The following is a 19,317-nucleotide window of genomic DNA, read 5'->3' on the forward strand; positions in this document are numbered from 1 at the left end:
TAGGCCGGGGGCCCTCAACGAATCCCCCGACGCCCTATCACGAGGGATGTGTGCCAGCATCCAGGGGGACAGGCTACAGGGCCTCCACAATGGCCTCTGCCACCTGGGGGTCACCCGGCTATTTCACTTTATAAAATCCCGTAACCTGCCCTATTCCATCGAGGAGGTCCGGTCTATGACCAGGGACTGCCGCACCTGTGCGGAATGCAAGCCCCGTTTTTACAGGCCCGACCGAGCCCACCTGATCAAAGCTACACGGCCATTCGAGCGCCTGAGCTTAGATTTCAAGGGACCACTCCCCTCCACCGGCCGCAATGTGTACTTTCTCAACATTGTGGACGAGTACTCCCGCTTCCCATTCGCCTACCCCTGCCCAGACATGACCAGTGCCACGGTCATCAAGTGCCTCGGCAGCCTGTTTTGCACGTTCGGCATGCCGAACTACATCCACACTGACAGGGGGGCGTCGTTCATGGGCGACGAACTGCGCCAATACCTGCTGTCGAAGGGGATAGCCACGAGTCGGACCACTAGTTATAACCCCCGGGGTAATGGGCAAGTGGAGAGGGAGAACGCGACGGTGTGGAAAGCGGTCACCTTAGCACTAAGGTCTAAAGGCCTCCCTACCTCCCGCTGGCAAGAGGTCCTCCCAGACGTACTCCACTCGATAAGGTCGCTACTGTGTACTGCTACTAACGCCACTCCTCACGAGAAGATGTTTGTTTTTCCCCGCAAATCAACCTCGGGAGTGTCCCTACCTTCGTGGCTCTCCACCCCAGGGACAGTCCTATTACGGAAGCATGTGAGGGGCCACAAAACGGATCCCCTCGTGGAGGCAGTACACCTACTCCACGCAAACCCACAGTACGCGTACGTCAAGCACGCCGACGGGCGTGAGGACACCGTGTCCATAAAGGACCTCGCCTCGGCAGGAAGCGACGACGATCCATCCTCACCACCCCCAGAAGAACCTCCACCATCCCCAGAGGCATCCTCACCACCCCCAGAAGTACCTGTAACACCCCCAGCACATGGGTATGCCCAGGGGGGCACCACGGACTCCCGGTCGGAACCTGAGGTACTGTTGCGACGTTCAGGAAGGACTATCACACCCCCGGACAGACTAAATCTGTAGAAGGGGTGAATGTGATGAAATATATGTCTTCATCAGCCCCTGTGTTTTACCTGCATTGTATTGTGTGCACCGCCCCCTTTTCCCCTATTGTGTGTATTGGCTCCGCCCCTGTCTTTTGTCATATAAAGGTCTCAAGAGCTGTATGAGTCATTCTGCCAGACGAATCCGATGTGGAATGGCGTGCAATGTTCTTAGCGATTAAAAGCCTTCAGTTGAATCCTTTAACTTCTTGTCTTTGAGTTATTGATGGCACATCATAGGTCACGGAATTGATATGAAGAGACTTGATTCCAAAATGGGTGCCATTTACAACGTTGTACAGTTGAGGGAACCCAGCCATTGGGTGAAAGCTCTGTGTCCAGTCTAGCTGATGCCTCCTTTCCACAGAGAAAGTAATGTCCTTGCAAACACAGCATTGATCACTTGCCTGATATATATGTGTGCACTGCCGATTGCCTGATGTGACACATGTCCCTTGCTGTAACTTGGAAGGGCATGAAAGCTTCATGTTGTGGTAAACTTCACTTCTACAGGCAGAATCATCTCTATTTCAGATGTTGTTATCATACAGTCGATGGTATAATTCTGTGACAGCCTGTCTTGTGAAGCAGAAGTGGTAACGACAAGTATGCTCTGACGCTCCCAGGTATGTGTGTAGTGGTCTACAACTGCAGAACCTTGGGTAATCACAGTGTGAACAAAGCACAGCACATGTTGTTGCCTCATGAACTAATTTCCCTCATCTAAATCATGAAGTACTATGGAAACCACGCACCCCCCCCCCCGCCCCACCCCGTTCCCCCAAGAGAATTCCCATCCTCACCACTTTATATGGTGCTGCTTAAATAGCAGGACAACCAAGAATAATGAAGGAAGGCACTGCCAGAAAAATTTGTGAACAAGTGCACAATTGATGGACTACCCAACAGAGCCAACTAATGCATGGAGTCAACTGCAATTAATTTGAAAGGCCTCTGAACCTTCGCTTTACATGCATGTGTGGTGTAGAGGATGCTTTGAAATTAAAAATCTTTTCTGTCACGGTTGCTGAATAGTTACATTGTTCAGTCTCCACTTCAAATTCAATGAAGTATGAGACAGAACAATTTTACAAGAAATCAATTTTATTCAAACTAAATGTCATTTATTTTCCAGCTGTAATGCAATCTGGTTAAAGGAAGCTGCAGAATAATCTTGGGTATAATCGTACTTTTGACAACATTTTTAATGACAAGCTTTTTGTGGTATATATCAATGATTTGGCCTTGAATGTAGGAAGTATGATTAAGAAATTTGCAGATGATACAAAAATTGGCCGTGTGGTTGATAATGAAGAAGAAAGCTGTAAACTGCAGGAAGATATCAATGGACTGGTCAGGTGGGCAGAACAGTGGCAAATGGAATTCAATTCGGAGAAGTGTGAGGTAATGCATTTGGAGAGGGCTAACAAGGCAAGGGAATACACAATAAATGGTAGGACACTGAGAAGTGCCGAGGATCAGAGGGACCTTGGAGTGTATGTCCACAGATCCCTGAAGGTAGCAGGACAGGTAGATAAGGTTAAGAAGGCATACGGGATACTTGCCTTTATTAGCCGAGGCATAGAATATAAGAGCAGGGAGGTTATGCTTGAACTGTATAAAACACTAGTTAGGCCATAGCTAGAGTACTGCGTGCAGTTCTGGTCACCATATTACAGGAAGGATGTGATTGCACTAGAGAGGATGCAGAGGAGATTTACGAGGATGTTGCCTGGGCTGGGGAATTTTAGCTATGAGGAAAGATTGGGTAGGCTGGGGTTGTTTTCTTTGGAACAGAGGAGGCTGAGAGGAGACCTAATTGAGGTGTATAAAATTATGAGGGGCCTAGGTAGACTGAATAGGAAGGACCTATTTCCCTTAGCAGAGGGGTCGATAACCAGGGGGCATAGATTTAAAGTAATTGGTAGGAGATTTAGAGGAGATTTGAGGAGACATTTTTTCACCCAGAGGGTGGTGGGGTCCTGGAACTCACTGCCTGAAAGGGTGGTAAAGGCAGAAACCCTCATCACATTTAAAAAGTACTTGGATATTGAAGTAACCAAATTACTATTATGCTTTAATTTTTATGTTAGAATATGTATAATGTAGCACCAATGTACAAGGTGGAGGTAATGAGTTAATTCATACCCTGAATTAAACGATATATAGGTCTGTATATTGCATTTACCCAGCTAAGCTTTAAAAACATGATTAAGTGACTGCAAATGCTGAGAAATTAAACTGCAGAGCAACTCGTGGGAAGATTGGGGAGGATGTCTGCTTGGCCAGGCGAGGCAGCACATATACAAGATAACATACCTAAGAATTTGTTTGTTCGTAAACTCACAACAGGGTTCCATTACATCAAAGTATGGTGGGACTAATCAGAATGTGCTTGCTTTGCAGAAGCAACCCAAGGCAAGGTCAAAAATCTGTGCTTTGCACAGGCTGAATGAGGACTGCTATCTTAAGAAAACATGTAACGAGCAAACCACCTGGCCAGAGACAAACGGATGGTTGTAAATCAATAGATTAAAATGGGGCCGCAGTCACAGAAGGCCACGGGACCAACTGATAACAGGCCTGTGAATTTGTAGGCGGCAGGAAGGATTAAATGTCATGGTTTATAATTGCCATTGAGCAATAAATCTGTATATGCTGATAAGCGTTGCACCCGCCCCTAGGGCAGGGGTTTGATTTTTGTATAATTTTGAACGTTGCTAGGAAATCGGTGGAGTCGGATCTGAGAAGGGTCTCAGAAGGTTCTCCCCAGGCCTGTGAATAAAGACCGTTTTGAACCTCCAATCGAAGTCTGTCATCCGTACATAGCTGAGCATCGACTTTGTATATCACTTAGTCCGCTCTGAGAGGGAAAGGTTTAAGTGTCGACTTGGCATATCACCAGGTCCACTTTTCGGATACATCAGATATGCACTTGCAGTGCCGCAGCCTACAAGGATATGGACCAAGCGCTGAAAAGTGGGATTAGGGTGGATAGCTCTTTGTCGGCCGGCATGGACAAGATGCGCCGAATGGCCTCCTTCTGTGCTGTAAATTTCTATGAAACTAATGTTATAATCAAGGTTACTGTGAAAGGCTCAAACTTAACCTGATAAAAATGGAAAGCATATGTTGTTAATGACTTATGTAAATGCTTAACAAAGAGCAGTCTGTACTCTGTGCACTGAGGTAGACAATCTTACACCATACTGAAGTCATCTTGACATAACTGGCGTTAAATTGTGATTTCAAAATCATGTTAATGTGCTCATGTGAAATGCCTCTGTCTACTCTATTAATGAAGATTAAGTGGATTAATAGCTTTGTTCAAGTAACAGACAGGGAAATGTCATGTGAATGCATTAATGTGTTTGTATGTTAATATCGCACAGTGCGATTTCACCTCAAACACTGGCAAAATGGTGCCGTTTTGTGCCGTAAATGGCACCCACACTGCGCGCGTACACTCCTGGTGCATGCCGCGCTGGACGGTACCTTCATGAGGGTGGTAGGGAGGGTGTTAGGAGCGTGCGCCTGAAGTATGTTGCGTGGGTAGATGGTGACTTCAATCAGCGTGCAACACTAATTTGATGCCAGCACTGCCATTTTTGCCCTCAACACTGGAGCTAATGCCCTGTGTTAATCTCACACAGCTGAACATGCATTCAGCAGCAGCAAGGACCTCCCACCAGTGATATTTAAAGGGATCAGCAACCACTTTCAGGTTAGTTGTTGATTAATTTCTACTGGCTGAGTAGGTTAATGGAAGTGTTTGAGGCTTTCCAGAGTTGTTTAAAGTTGGTGAGGTGATGGGGAGTGGTGCTGCAAGTGGAGAAAGCCTTGCTTCTGACTTCAAGGGTTCTGGTCAGACCACTTGCTCCCAGTCATGGGTGCTCTAGTTGTCATCCCCTTGGCCTGCAGCATGACAGGGAGATGGAGCAGAGGCAGCAAAGAAGAGGACAAGCTACTCGCAGAGGGGAGAGGAGGGGAGACGGGTTTTCACCAGGAGGCATTACCTACCTAGGGTCTTCCGAAAGCAATTATCTCACTTCAGTCTGAGCCAAGAGCAGTGTGTGAGGCATCTGTGCTTTACAAAGGAGGTGTTCACAGAACTCTGCCACCTCTTGCAACCAGACCTGCAGCCCCACACCGGGGCAAGGACAACCGGTGACAGTGAAGGTGACCGTGGCCCTGAAATTCTTCGCGTCGGGATCCTTCCAGGCTGGAGCTGGTGACATCTGTAACATCTCACAGTTTGCTGTCCACTGCTGCATAAGAGAGGTGACAGACGCTGTTTATGCCAGGAGAGGGGACTTCATTGACTTCTCTCTGACCAGAGGCAGGCGGGCCGGGATAGTGGAATTCCCCAGGGCGTCATCGACTGCACGCACATGGCTTTGCGGGCGCCGCAACTAAATGCTAAGATGTCCCACAACCGCAAAGGCCCAGTTGGTGTGGGACCATGCTCAGCACATCATGATGATGAATGCCCAGTATCCTGGCAGCAGTCATGATGCTTTAATTCTGCACCAGTCCACTGTTCCACCAGTTTTTGAGGCACCACGACATACCAGAGGGTGGCTACTGGACGACAAAGGTTATCCATTGACCACCTGGCTCAAGACTCTGCTGCGTAACCCACACAGAAGTGGGCAGCATGCGTACAATGAGAGCCATGTTGCCACACGGAATCTGATAGAGGTGACCATTGGCGTCATTAAACAATGCTTCCACTGCCTAGACCTCTCTGGAGGAGCCCAGCAATATGCACCAGAGCACATCTCAAGATTCGTGGTCTGCTGCATTCTCCCTAACCTCGCCATCATGAGGGCACAACCCTTGCCACCAGTAATACCGCAACCAGATGAGGAGAAGGAGGAGGAGGAGGAAGCAGAAGAGGAGGAAGTGGAACAGAGGAGGCAACCCAAACAGTCCCGATCTGCCCGGGCTGTCTGTGATAAACTCGTCTGACTGCGGTACCAGTGAATGCAACCCCAATTCCCCACTCACCAATAGTTCCACACCTTATCTACCCTCTATTACTGACCATCACAGCATCCTCTTGGCCACAATGCTGAAATAAAAGGCACCACAAGGAGAAACATTCCAATCCAACCTTATACATCAAACCATCCAATATTACAAAACAAAGTCAACTAATCACCCTTGTGCATCCCTTAGTGCCTGTCTTCCATGTGCCTTTGCCTGTCCCTGTGCTCCTACACATTGTTACCCCAGTGGCTGCAGCATGGCTGGTGGACGGCTGCTGACTTTCCATGGGGGACACTGCAGATGGCTTTGTGGGACGCCTTCGAGCAGCTCTGGGTCTAGGAGGCCCGGCCACTGGTAGCAGTCTGGGCTGGTTGGCTGACAGGCAACAGCAAGGACACTGGTAGAGTGGCAGTGGTGGGAGGATGAATGCTGTCATCCTGAGAGAGGACGGCAGGTTCGTGCTCCATGGATCCATTGCCACTCCCCCAGGGCAGCACCTCAGCAATCCTAGTAATCTGTTGGAAGACAGATTGCTGGATTGCTGTGACACCCTGCAAGCACCTTTCCACACTGGTAAGCCCAGCCACGATGTCAGCAGTCTGAGCTTGCATTGCAGCATTCAGATGTTAGGTGGCTTCTGCTTGTGCTGCAATGGAAGATGAGACATCGGCCATCAGACGCTCCATGATGGTTGGGTCCACAAGTGCTCTAATGGATCTGCCCACCCCTTCCATGCTGGAAATCGTGGGCTCCAAGCTCTGTGCAAAGCCCTGTGCAAGGTTAGTGCTGGACTCCTCCATGCTACTTGACATTGCACGCAGGCTTTCTGGCAGGCCTGCCAGTGCACCAAGCATTTCACTTTTCATACCCATCAGCGTTCTTCTGTCAGCCACCCCATCAAAGTCCTCATCTGAGTCCTCAGCAGCAGAACTCGTGTGCAACCTCGTCCTCCGGGGAGCTGCTACCTGTGCTACCTTTTACCCCTGCCCTGGCTATAGGCCACTCGCGCCCGGTGTCTCACCAGGTGCAGATCCCACCTCTAAACTATCCTCCTAACTACGTGGCGTGTCAGTATCTGAGCTGGTGGCTGCAAGTGTGAAATCGAATGACGGTGCTGTATTTTCATCATCATTGCCTTGGTGCTTTTCTATTTTGTATTCCTCCACCAGTGCCTGCCAAGTGTCAATTTTTGGCTATCTGAAAGAAGAAAGGCACAAGGGTAAGGATGTGGTGAGGGGAGGATTGGGGGGGGGCGGGGGGAGCAAGAGGTGCATGCTTACATGTGCAGCTTGTAAGTCAGAAGAGATTGTGGGATCAGGGGGAAGTGGGAAGTGGGAAGGAGGATTATGTGTGAGGATATCTTGTATTCTAACAGCCCCACCACTGGCCATGGGCAGAATGATGCCCCTCCCTATAATGGCCAGCAACGTCTCCTCCGTCGGGGTCAGGTTATGCAGGCGCACCTGTTCCCCACTGGTTAGGTCCTGCTGGCACTAGCTGTGTGCTACCTTTTCCTGTAAGAAAAAGGGAAGTGTGTCAGTGAGTGTGGTGCAATGTGTTGGGCGATATGCCTGTCATAGTTGAATAGCTGACAGTTTGTAATCTGTAAGACGTGGGTGTGAGGCTTGTAGCAGTGGTAAGTGTGTGAGGGTGAGGTGAAACTATGAATGTGAATTATGAGTTGTGCTTGATAGTGATAGGTAGGTGAGTGATGGGGGTGTGGTGCATTGAGCAAGGCTAATGGTGTAGATGGTGGGATATGGCATTTGAAGATTAATTCACTGACCTTGACCACTCTTGTGAGGTCATTAAACTTGTTCCTGCACTGCGCGCAGGTCCTTGGAGCTATACTAAATCACTGACCATGGCCACTCTTGTGAGGTCATTAAACTTGTTCCTGCACTGCGTACAGGTCCTTGGAGCTATACTGCTGGCATTGACCATGACGGCTATCTGCTCCCATTGGATTTTACGCATTTGCCTGGAGGGCCCCCTGTGGAAACAGGATCTCTCTCCTCATGTTGACCTCCTGCGCCAAGGCCTCTAGTGCTGCATCGAAGAACCTTGGAGCATGTTCTCTCCCCTGTTGTAACATCATTGTTCTTTTTTCCTCCTCTCACTCTGTTCCCCAGCCAGTTGAATGAGCTGCTGCAGGCAGAATGCACCTCCCCTTTAAGAGGTGCACACTGCCTTTAAGAAGTGCAAGCTAGCTTTAATTGGTGCTAGCCTCGCACGAACTGGGGCCCCCTGCTGAGCGTTCAGCCACTCAGTAGCGTGTTCAGCACTGGGCTGAATGCCACAATCATTCTAATTAGCAGGCAGTACGAAGTTAGCGTGCTGCCTGCATTACCTTGAATGGGCATGGGGTGATCGCGCAGCGCCCATTTTTGGGGGCAAACAAATTTGTAGCCCCCCAACTCTTCTAGTTTGCTTTCTGGAAACTATTAACTGAAAATCAAACTTAAATTACTCTCTCATGTCATTCAGTGTTCTTCCTGCATGACAACAGTGACTACATTTCAAAAGTGCTTAATTGGCTATAAAGCACTTTGAGACGTCCTGAGGCCATGAAAGGTGCTATATAAATGCAAGATTACAAACAATCTCCATGACATTTACCATCTGAGATGCCCAATAAATACCCATAGTAGGACTCATGTTGGCTGCTTATACATAATATTCTCCCAACCTCTATACTAGACATAACATCCATTTACCAGTCCAGTTTACTACACCTACAAGCTTGCCAAACTGCTTTGAAAACTGCACCTGTGGTAGACAGCATGGTGGCACAGCACAGAGGTACTTCAGTGCATTGCGACATGCAGCAGTAGGAACTTGCCACCATTCTCCACACAATGGGCTGGATTTTCTCAGCCCCGAGGAGGCGGGTATGGAGGCAGGACTGCCGGGAAAGTTGCAGAATTTGGGGGCGGGTGGCAAACCCACCCCCAACCCACCTCCGTGCCCTCTTGCCAGGAGTCAGGAAGCCGCCCGGCCCCGGGTCCCATCTCCTTGGGGGTGGGAAGGGATTAGAGCCTATTAACAGTCTGTTAACAGGTAGTTAGTTAACAGGCAGAAAATAGGATTATCCCCATTTTTGGCATTGAAGTGCGGGCTTCCCGACCTGGGGGAACCCCGCCGGGGTGTAGAAGGCGAATAGGAGGTCGGAGGGGGTCGGAGGGGTCTGAAAGTGCGATGTAGAGGTGAGTGATGGGTGCAAGTGTGGAGTGGTAAGTATGTGAGGTGAGTGTAAAGTGTTAGAAAATGTTAACTTACCTTTGTTTCCACCTACAGCCTTCAGCCGCTGTGGAGCCGTAGTCCCGACATCTCCATTGTAGAGATCACAGATTGGCTGTTGGATCCGCTGACCCAACAGCCAGCTGACTTCTGCAAAGTTGAAAGGTTTGATGAGTCCTGAACACAAGGTCTCATCAAACGACACAGAATGTCAGCTTCACAGAGAGAGATGGCACATCATACATTGACGTGCTCTGTCACTGACTTCCCCCGAATGGGCCTGCTGAGCCCGATGGGTGGGCTGACCAAGGTCAATCAGGGGAAAATCCCACTGGTTGGCCAGAAGCTGATGGAGGTGGGATTGAAAGCTGGAAAGCAGCTGAGCCGCCTCCAAAAGCTTCCCATTGACAAAATCCAGCCCAATGGGTTAGCGGTGTTATCCTGGGCACACAGTGAGTTAGCGGTGTTATCCCGGGCACACAGTGAGTTAGCGGTGTTATCCTGGGCACACAGTGAGTTAGCGGTGTTATCCCGGGCACACAGTGAGTTAGCAGTGTTATCCTGGGCACACAATGATCTAGCGGTGTTATCCTGGGCACACAGTGAGTTAGCGGTGTTATCCCGGGCACACAATGAGTTAGCAGTGTTATCCTGGGCACACAATGATCTAGCGGTGTTATCCCGGGCACACAGTGAGTTAGCGGTGTTATCCTGGGCACACAGTGAGTTAGCGGTGTTATCCCGGGCACACAGTGAGTTAGCAGTGTTATCCTGGGCACACAATGATCTAGCAGTGTTATCCTGGGCACACAGTGAGTTAGCAGTGTTATCCCGGGCACACAGTGAGTTAGCGGTGTTATCCTGGGCACACAGTGAGTTAGCAGTGTTATCCTGGGCACACAGTGAGTTAGCAGTGTTATCCTGGGCACACAATGATCTAGCAGTGTTATCCTGGGAACCCAATGAGTTAGGAGTGTTATCCCGGGCACACAGTGAGTTAGCAGTGTTATCCTGGGCACACAATGATCTAGCAGTGTTATTCTGGGCACACAATGAGTTAGCAGTGTTATCCCGGGCACACAATGAGTTAGCAGTGTTATCCCGGGCACACAATGAGTTAGCAGTGTTATCCCGGGCACACAATGAGTTAGCAGTGTTATCCTGGGCACACAGTGAGTTAGCAGTGTTATCCTGGGCACACAATGAGTTAGCGGTGTTATCCTGGGCACACAGTGAGTTAGCAGTGTTATCCCGGGCACACAAAGAGTTAGCGGTGTTATCCCGGGCACACAGTGAGTTAGCAGTGTTATCCCGGGCACACAGTGAGTTAGCAGTGTTAACCCGGGCACACAGTGAGTTAGCGGTGTTATCCTGGGAACCCAATGAGTTAGCAGTGTTATCCCGGGCACACAATGAGTTAGCAGTGTTATCCCGGGCACACAGTGAGTTAGCAGTGTTATCCCGGGCACACAATGAGTTAGAAGTGTTATCCTGGGCACACAGTGAGTTAGCAGTGTTATCCTGGGCACACAATGAGTTAGCGGTGTTATCCCGGGCACACAATGAGTTAGCGGTGTTATCCCGGGCACACAATGAGTTAGCAGTGTTATCCTGGGCACACAGTGAGTTAGCAGTGTTATCCCGGGCACACAATGAGTTAGCAGTGTTATCCCGGGCACACAATGAGTTAGCGGTGTTATCCCGGGCACACAATGATCTAGCGGTGTTATCCCGGGCACACAATGATCTAGCGGTGTTATCCTGGGCACACAATGAGTTAGCAGTGTTATCCTGGGCACACAATGAGTTAGCAGTGTTATCCCGGGCACACAATGAGTTAGCAGTGTTATCCCGGGCACACAATGAGTTAGCAGTGTTATCCTGGGCACACAATGAGTTAGCGGTGTTATCCCGGGCACACAATGAGTTAGCAGTGTTATCCTGGGCACACAATGAGTTAGCGGTGTTATCCCGGGCACACAATGAGTTAGCAGTGTTATCCTGGGCACACAGTGAGTTAGCAGTGTTATCCCGGGCACACAATGAGTTAGCAGTGTTATCCTGGGCACACAATGAGTTAGCAGTGTTATCCCGGGCACACAGTGAGTTAGCGGTGTTATCCCGGGCACACAATGAGTTAGCGGTGTTATCCTGGGAACCCAATGAGTTAGCAGTGTTATCCCGGGCACACAGTGAGTTAGCAGTGTTATCCTGGGCACACAATGAGTTAGCAGTGTTATCCCGGGCACACAATGAGTTAGCGGTGTTATCCTGGGCACACAGTGAGTTAGCAGTGTTATCCTGGGCACACAATGAGTTAGCAGTGTTATCCCGGGCACACAATGAGTTAGCAGTGTTATCTTGGGCACCCAATGAGTTAGCAGTGTATTCCTGGGCACACACTGAGTTAGCAGTGTTATCCCGGGCACACAGTGAGTTAGCAGTGTATTCCTGGGCACACAGTGAGTTAGCAGTGTTATCCTGGGCAGACAATGAGTTAGCAGTGTTATCCTGGGCACACAATGAGTTAGCAGTGTTATCCTGGGCACACAATGAGTTAGCAGTGTTATCCTGGGCACACAATGAGTTAGCAGTGTTATCCTGGGCACACAGTGAGTTAGCAGTGTTATCCTGGGCACACAATGAGTTAGCGGTGTTATCCTGGGCACACAGTGAGTTAGCAGTGTTATCCTGGGCACACAATGAGTTAGCAGTGTTATCCCGGGCACACAATGAGTTAGCAGTGTTATCCTGGGCACACAATGAGTTAGCAGTGTTATCCTGGGCACACAATGAGTTAGCAGTGTTATCCTGGGCACACAATGAGTTAGCAGTGTTATCCCGGGCACACAATGAGTTAGCAGTGTTATCCCGGGCACACAATGATCTAGCGGTGTTATCCCGGGCACACAATGATCTAGCGGTGTTATCCTGGGCACACAATGAGTTAGCAGTGTTATCCTGGGCACACAATGAGTTAGCAGTGTTATCCCGGGCACACAATGATCTAGCGGTGTTATCCCGGGCACACAATGAGTTAGCAGTGTTATCCTGGGCACACAATGTGTTAGCAGTTTTATCCCGGGCACACAATGAGTTAGCAGTGTTATCCTGGGCACACAATGAGTTAGCGGTGTTATCCTGGGCACACAATGAGTTAGCGGTGTTATCCTGGGCACACAATGAGTTAGCAGTGTTATTCTGCGCACACAATGATCTAGCAGTGTTATCCTGGGCACACAATGAGTTAGCAGTGTTATCCTGGGCACACAATGAGTTAGCAGTGTTATCCCGGGCACACAATGATCTAGCGGTGTTATCCTGGGCAGACAATGAGTTAGCAGTGTTATCCTGGGCACACAATGATCTAGTGGTGTTATCCTGGGGACAGAATGAGTTAGCAGTGTTATCCTGGGCACACAATGAGTTAGCAGTGTTATCCTGGGCACACAATGAGTTAGCAGTGTTATCCTGGGCACACAATGATCTAGCGGTGTTATCCCGGGCACACAGTGAGTTAGCAGTGTTATCCTGGGCACACAATGAGTTAGCAGTGTTATCCCGGGCACACAATGATCTAGCGGTGTTATCCTGGGCACACAATGATCTAGCGGTGTTATCCTGGGCACACAATGATCTAGCGGTGTTATCCTGGGGACAGAATGAGTTAGCGGTGTTATCCTCGGGACAGAATGAGTTAGCAGTGTTATTCTGCGCACACAATGAGTTAGCGGCATTATCTTGGGCACACAATGATCTAGCGGTGTTATCCTGGGCACACAATGATCTAGCGGTGTTATCCTGGGCACACAATGATCTAGCGGTGTTATCCTGGGGACAGAATGAGTTAGCGGTGTTATCCTGGGGACAGAATGAGTTAGCAGTGTTATCCTGGGCACACAATGAATTAGCGGCATTATCTTGGGCACACAATGATCTAGCGGTGGTATCCTGGGCACACAATGATCTAGCAGTGTTATCCTGGGCACACAGTGAGTTAGCAGTGTTATCCTGGGGACACAATGAGTTAGCGGTGTTATTCTGGGCACACAATGAGTTAGCAGTGTATTCCTGGGTACACAATGATCTAGCGGTGTTATCCTGGGCACACAATGAGTTAGCAGTGTTATCCTGGGCACACAGTGAGTTAGCAGTGTTATCCTGGGCACACAATGAGTTAGCAGTGTTATCCTGGGCACACAATGATCTAGCGGTGTTATCCTGGGCACACAATGAGTTAGCAGTGTTATCCCGGGCACACAATGAGTTAGCAGTGTTATCCTGGGCACACAATGATCTAGCGGTGTTATCCTGGCCACACAGTGAGTTAGCAGTGTTATCCTGGGCACACAATGAGTTAGCGGTGTTATCCTGGGCACACAGTGAGTTATCAGTGTTATCCTGGGCACACAATGAGTTAGGAGTGTTATCCCGGGCACACAGTGAGTTAGCAGTGTTATCCTGGGCACACAATGAGTTAGCAGTGTTATTCTGGGCACACAATGAGTTAGCAGTGTTATCCCGGGCACACAATGAGTTAGCAGTGTTATCCCGGGCACACAATGAGTTAGCAGTGTTATCCCGGGCACACAATGAGTTAGCAGTGTTATCCTGGGCACACAGTGAGTTAGCAGTGTTATCCTGGGCACACAATGAGTTAGCGGTGTTATCCTGGGCACACAGTGAGTTAGCAGTGTTATCCCGGGCACACAAAGAGTTAGCGGTGTTATCCCGGGCACACAGTGAGTTAGCAGTGTTATCCCGGGCACACAGTGAGTTAGCAGTGTTAACCCGGGCACACAGTGAGTTAGCGGTGTTATCCTGGGAACCCAATGAGTTAGCAGTGTTATCCCGGGCACACAATGAGTTAGCAGTGTTATCCCGGGCACACAGTGAGTTAGCAGTGTTATCCCGGGCACACAATGAGTTAGAAGTGTTATCCTGGGCACACAGTGAGTTAGCAGTGTTATCCTGGGCACACAATGAGTTAGCGGTGTTATCCCGGGCACACAATGAGTTAGCGGTGTTATCCCGGGCACACAATGAGTTAGCAGTGTTATCCTGGGCACACAGTGAGTTAGCAGTGTTATCCCGGGCACACAATGAGTTAGCAGTGTTATCCCGGGCACACAATGAGTTAGCGGTGTTATCCCGGGCACACAATGATCTAGCGGTGTTATCCCGGGCACACAATGATCTAGCGGTGTTATCCTGGGCACACAATGAGTTAGCAGTGTTATCCTGGGCACACAATGAGTTAGCAGTGTTATCCCGGGCACACAATGAGTTAGCAGTGTTATCCCGGGCACACAATGAGTTAGCAGTGTTATCCTGGGCACACAATGAGTTAGCGGTGTTATCCCGGGCACACAATGAGTTAGCAGTGTTATCCTGGGCACACAATGAGTTAGCGGTGTTATCCCGGGCACACAATGAGTTAGCAGTGTTATCCTGGGCACACAGTGAGTTAGCAGTGTTATCCCGGGCACACAATGAGTTAGCAGTGTTATCCTGGGCACACAATGAGTTAGCAGTGTTATCCCGGGCACACAGTGAGTTAGCGGTGTTATCCCGGGCACACAATGAGTTAGCGGTGTTATCCTGGGAACCCAATGAGTTAGCAGTGTTATCCCGGGCACACAGTGAGTTAGCAGTGTTATCCTGGGCACACAATGAGTTAGCAGTGTTATCCCGGGCACACAATGAGTTAGCGGTGTTATCCTGGGCACACAGTGAGTTAGCAGTGTTATCCTGGGCACACAATGAGTTAGCAGTGTTATCCCGGGCACACAATGAGTTAGCAGTGTTATCTTGGGCACCCAATGAGTTAGCAGTGTATTCCTGGGCACACACTGAGTTAGCAGTGTTATCCCGGGCACACAGTGAGTTAGCAGTGTATTCCTGGGCACACAGTGAGTTAGCAGTGTTATCCTGGGCAGACAATGAGTTAGCAGTGTTATCCTGGGCACACAATGAGTTAGCAGTGTTATCCTGGGCACACAATGAGTTAGCAGTGTTATCCTGGGCACACAATGAGTTAGCAGTGTTATCCTGGGCACACAGTGAGTTAGCAGTGTTATCCTGGGCACACAATGAGTTAGCGGTGTTATCCTGGGCACACAGTGAGTTAGCAGTGTTATCCTGGGCACACAATGAGTTAGCAGTGTTATCCCGGGCACACAATGAGTTAGCAGTGTTATCCTGGGCACACAATGAGTTAGCAGTGTTATCCTGGGCACACAATGAGTTAGCAGTGTTATCCTGGGCACACAATGAGTTAGCAGTGTTATCCCGGGCACACAATGAGTTAGCAGTGTTATCCCGGGCACACAATGATCTAGCGGTGTTATCCCGGGCACACAATGATCTAGCGGTGTTATCCTGGGCACACAATGAGTTAGCAGTGTTATCCTGGGCACACAATGAGTTAGCAGTGTTATCCCGGGCACACAATGATCTAGCGGTGTTATCCCGGGCACACAATGAGTTAGCAGTGTTATCCTGGGCACACAATGTGTTAGCAGTTTTATCCCGGGCACACAATGAGTTAGCAGTGTTATCCTGGGCACACAATGAGTTAGCGGTGTTATCCTGGGCACACAATGAGTTAGCGGTGTTATCCTGGGCACACAATGAGTTAGCAGTGTTATTCTGCGCACACAATGATCTAGCAGTGTTATCCTGGGCACACAATGAGTTAGCAGTGTTATCCTGGGCACACAATGAGTTAGCAGTGTTATCCCGGGCACACAATGATCTAGCGGTGTTATCCTGGGCAGACAATGAGTTAGCAGTGTTATCCTGGGCACACAATGATCTAGTGGTGTTATCCTGGGGACAGAATGAGTTAGCAGTGTTATCCTGGGCACACAATGAGTTAGCAGTGTTATCCTGGGCACACAATGAGTTAGCAGTGTTATCCTGGGCACACAATGATCTAGCGGTGTTATCCCGGGCACACAGTGAGTTAGCAGTGTTATCCTGGGCACACAATGAGTTAGCAGTGTTATCCCGGGCACACAATGATCTAGCGGTGTTATCCTGGGCACACAATGATCTAGCGGTGTTATCCTGGGCACACAATGATCTAGCGGTGTTATCCTGGGGACAGAATGAGTTAGCGGTGTTATCCTCGGGACAGAATGAGTTAGCAGTGTTATTCTGCGCACACAATGAGTTAGCGGCATTATCTTGGGCACACAATGATCTAGCGGTGTTATCCTGGGCACACAATGATCTAGCGGTGTTATCCTGGGCACACAATGATCTAGCGGTGTTATCCTGGGGACAGAATGAGTTAGCGGTGTTATCCTGGGGACAGAATGAGTTAGCAGTGTTATCCTGGGCACACAATGAATTAGCGGCATTATCTTGGGCACACAATGATCTAGCGGTGGTATCCTGGGCACACAATGATCTAGCAGTGTTATCCTGGGCACACAGTGAGTTAGCAGTGTTATCCTGGGGACACAATGAGTTAGCGGTGTTATTCTGGGCACACAATGAGTTAGCAGTGTATTCCTGGGTACACAATGATCTAGCGGTGTTATCCTGGGCACACAATGAGTTAGCAGTGTTATCCTGGGCACACAGTGAGTTAGCAGTGTTATCCTGGGCACACAATGAGTTAGCAGTGTTATCCTGGGCACACAATGATCTAGCGGTGTTATCCTGGGCACACAATGAGTTAGCAGTGTTATCCCGGGCACACAATGAGTTAGCAGTGTTATCCTGGGCACACAATGAGTTAGCGGTGTTATCCTGGGCACACAGTGAGTTAGCAGTGTTATCCTGGGCACACAATGAGTTAGCGGTGTTATCCTGGGCACACAGTGAGTTCGCAGTGTTATCCTGGGCACACAATGATCTAGCAGTGTTATCCTGGGCACACAATGAGTTAGCGGTGTTATCCCGGACACACAATGAGTTAGCAGTGTTATCCTGGGCACACAATGAGTTAGCAGTGTAATCCTGGGCACACAATGAGTTAGCAGTGTTATCCTGGGCACACAATGATCTAGCAGTGTTATCCTGGGCACACAATGAGTTAGCGGTGTTATCCCGGACACACAATGAGTTAGCAGTGTTATCCTGGGCACACAGTGAGTTAGCAGTGTTATCCCGGGCACACAATGATCTAGCGGTGTTATCCCGGGCACACAATGAGTTAGCAGTTTTATCCCGGGCACACAATGAGTTAGCAGTTTTATCCCGGGCACACAATGAGTTAGCAGTTTTATCCTGGGCACACAATGAGTTAGCAGTGTTATCCTGGGCACCCAATGAGTTAGCAGTATTTTCCTGGGCACACAATGAGTTCGCAGTATTATCCTGGGCACACAATGAGTTAGCAGTATTATCCTGGGCACACAATGAGTTAGCAGTGTTATCCCGGACACACAATGAGTTAGCAGTGTTATCCCAGGCACACAATGAGTTAGCAGTGTTATCCTGGGCACACAATGATCTAGCGGTGTTATCCTGGGGACACAATGAGTTAGCAGTGTTATCCTGGGCACACAATGAGTTAGCAGTGTTATCCTGGGCACACAATGATCTAGCGGTGTTATCCCGGGCACACAGTGAGTTAGCAGTGTTATCCTGGGCACACAATGAGTTAGCAGTGTTATCCTGGGCACCCAATGAGTTAGCAGTATTATCCTGGGCACACAATGAGTTCGCAGTATTATCCTGGGCACACAATGAGTTAGCAGTATTATCCTGGGCACACAATGAGTTAGCAGTGTTATCCCGGACACACAATGAGTTAGCAGTGTTATCCCGGGCACACAATGAGTTAGCAGTGTTATCCCGGGCACACAATGATCTAGCGGTGTTATCCTGGGCACACAATGATCTAGCGGTGTTATCTTGGGCACACAATGATCTAGCAGTGTTATCCTGGGGACACAATGATCTAGCAGTGTTATCCTGGGGACACAATGATCAGAAGCCAAATGCTTCCCAATGAGGAGCAAAATTTGGATTCAGCTCTCCCTCACTCCACGCTGGCAGGTTCCCCATGCCATAATATCTGAGAAAAGGGTTGAGGAAAAAATCCAGAATAATTCACCAAAAAGCAAGAACTTCTATGGATTAGCTTATATTGCTTCAAAACGGTAGAATGCTTAAAAAAGATTGCAGTTCTCAGTTAAATCTGTGGAGTAGAAATTGGGAAACATTGTTCCCGTTTTTTGGGGGTAAAATGGGTGAAAAACCTACCAATTTAACAGTGGAATGGAAAGCACCCAATCTGCGCAGGCATTGGTCCCACTACTTAATTTGTGAGTCCCATTTTTTAGGCATCACGGGCGGATGTCTATAACAGGCGTTAGACCTTTGAATATGTTAATGAGGGGCCTAACGCCGATTAAAGACCCCCTATTGGAGAAGTTATCCAGTGCTCAGTGGAGCAGGCGATGGTCCGGCTCAGCTCAGGTTTTCAGGAGTTTGCTATGGCTTAACCAGTGGTTGTCAACAAACAGGTACTTCTTTTAAAAACTTATTTTAATGTGGAGCCAAGAGTAGCAGGAGATAAAGGGGTCGAGGAGGTCAGGGCCAGCAGGGAGGGAAATCGAGGGTCGGGGATCCTGGAGGTCAGTGCCAGGGGGGTGGGGAGGGAGATTGGGGGTTGGGGAGCCTGGAAGTCAGTGCTGGAGGGAGGGAGATCGAAGGTCAGGGATCCTGGAGATTGGGGCCAGGGGAGAGTGAGATCAGGAATTGGGGAGCCTGGCGGTCAGACTGGGGGTATGGTGAGGGGTTGGGGAGGGAGATCGAGGGTTGCGGAGCCTGGGTGGTTTTCCCTGAGTGCAGCCTAATGCCTCTTGTTTGTCCTTACTCAATATAGCAGGTGGCGCACTTCCACTTGGAAGTGTGCAGGCGCTTCCTAACTGCCATTCTGGGGCCTTAGGAGGCCTGAAAAACAGACAC

The 19,317-nt window shown here is 49.2% G+C and overlaps 1 protein-coding gene across 4 annotated transcripts in view; it reads right to left on the reverse strand.

The window, feature by feature from the left end:
• LOC147121259 (ribosomal protein S6 kinase alpha-2) overlaps window positions 1-19,317 on the reverse strand; it is an 823,768-nt gene that overhangs the window by 168,181 nt on the left and 636,270 nt on the right. The gene's annotated exons all lie outside the window — the stretch shown is intronic.

This window comes from Somniosus microcephalus, chromosome 3, assembly GCF_052327205.1.
Source record: "Somniosus microcephalus isolate GS21.2 chromosome 3, FLI_Smic_1.0, whole genome shotgun sequence".
Lineage (NCBI taxonomy): Eukaryota > Metazoa > Chordata > Chondrichthyes > Squaliformes > Somniosidae > Somniosus > Somniosus microcephalus.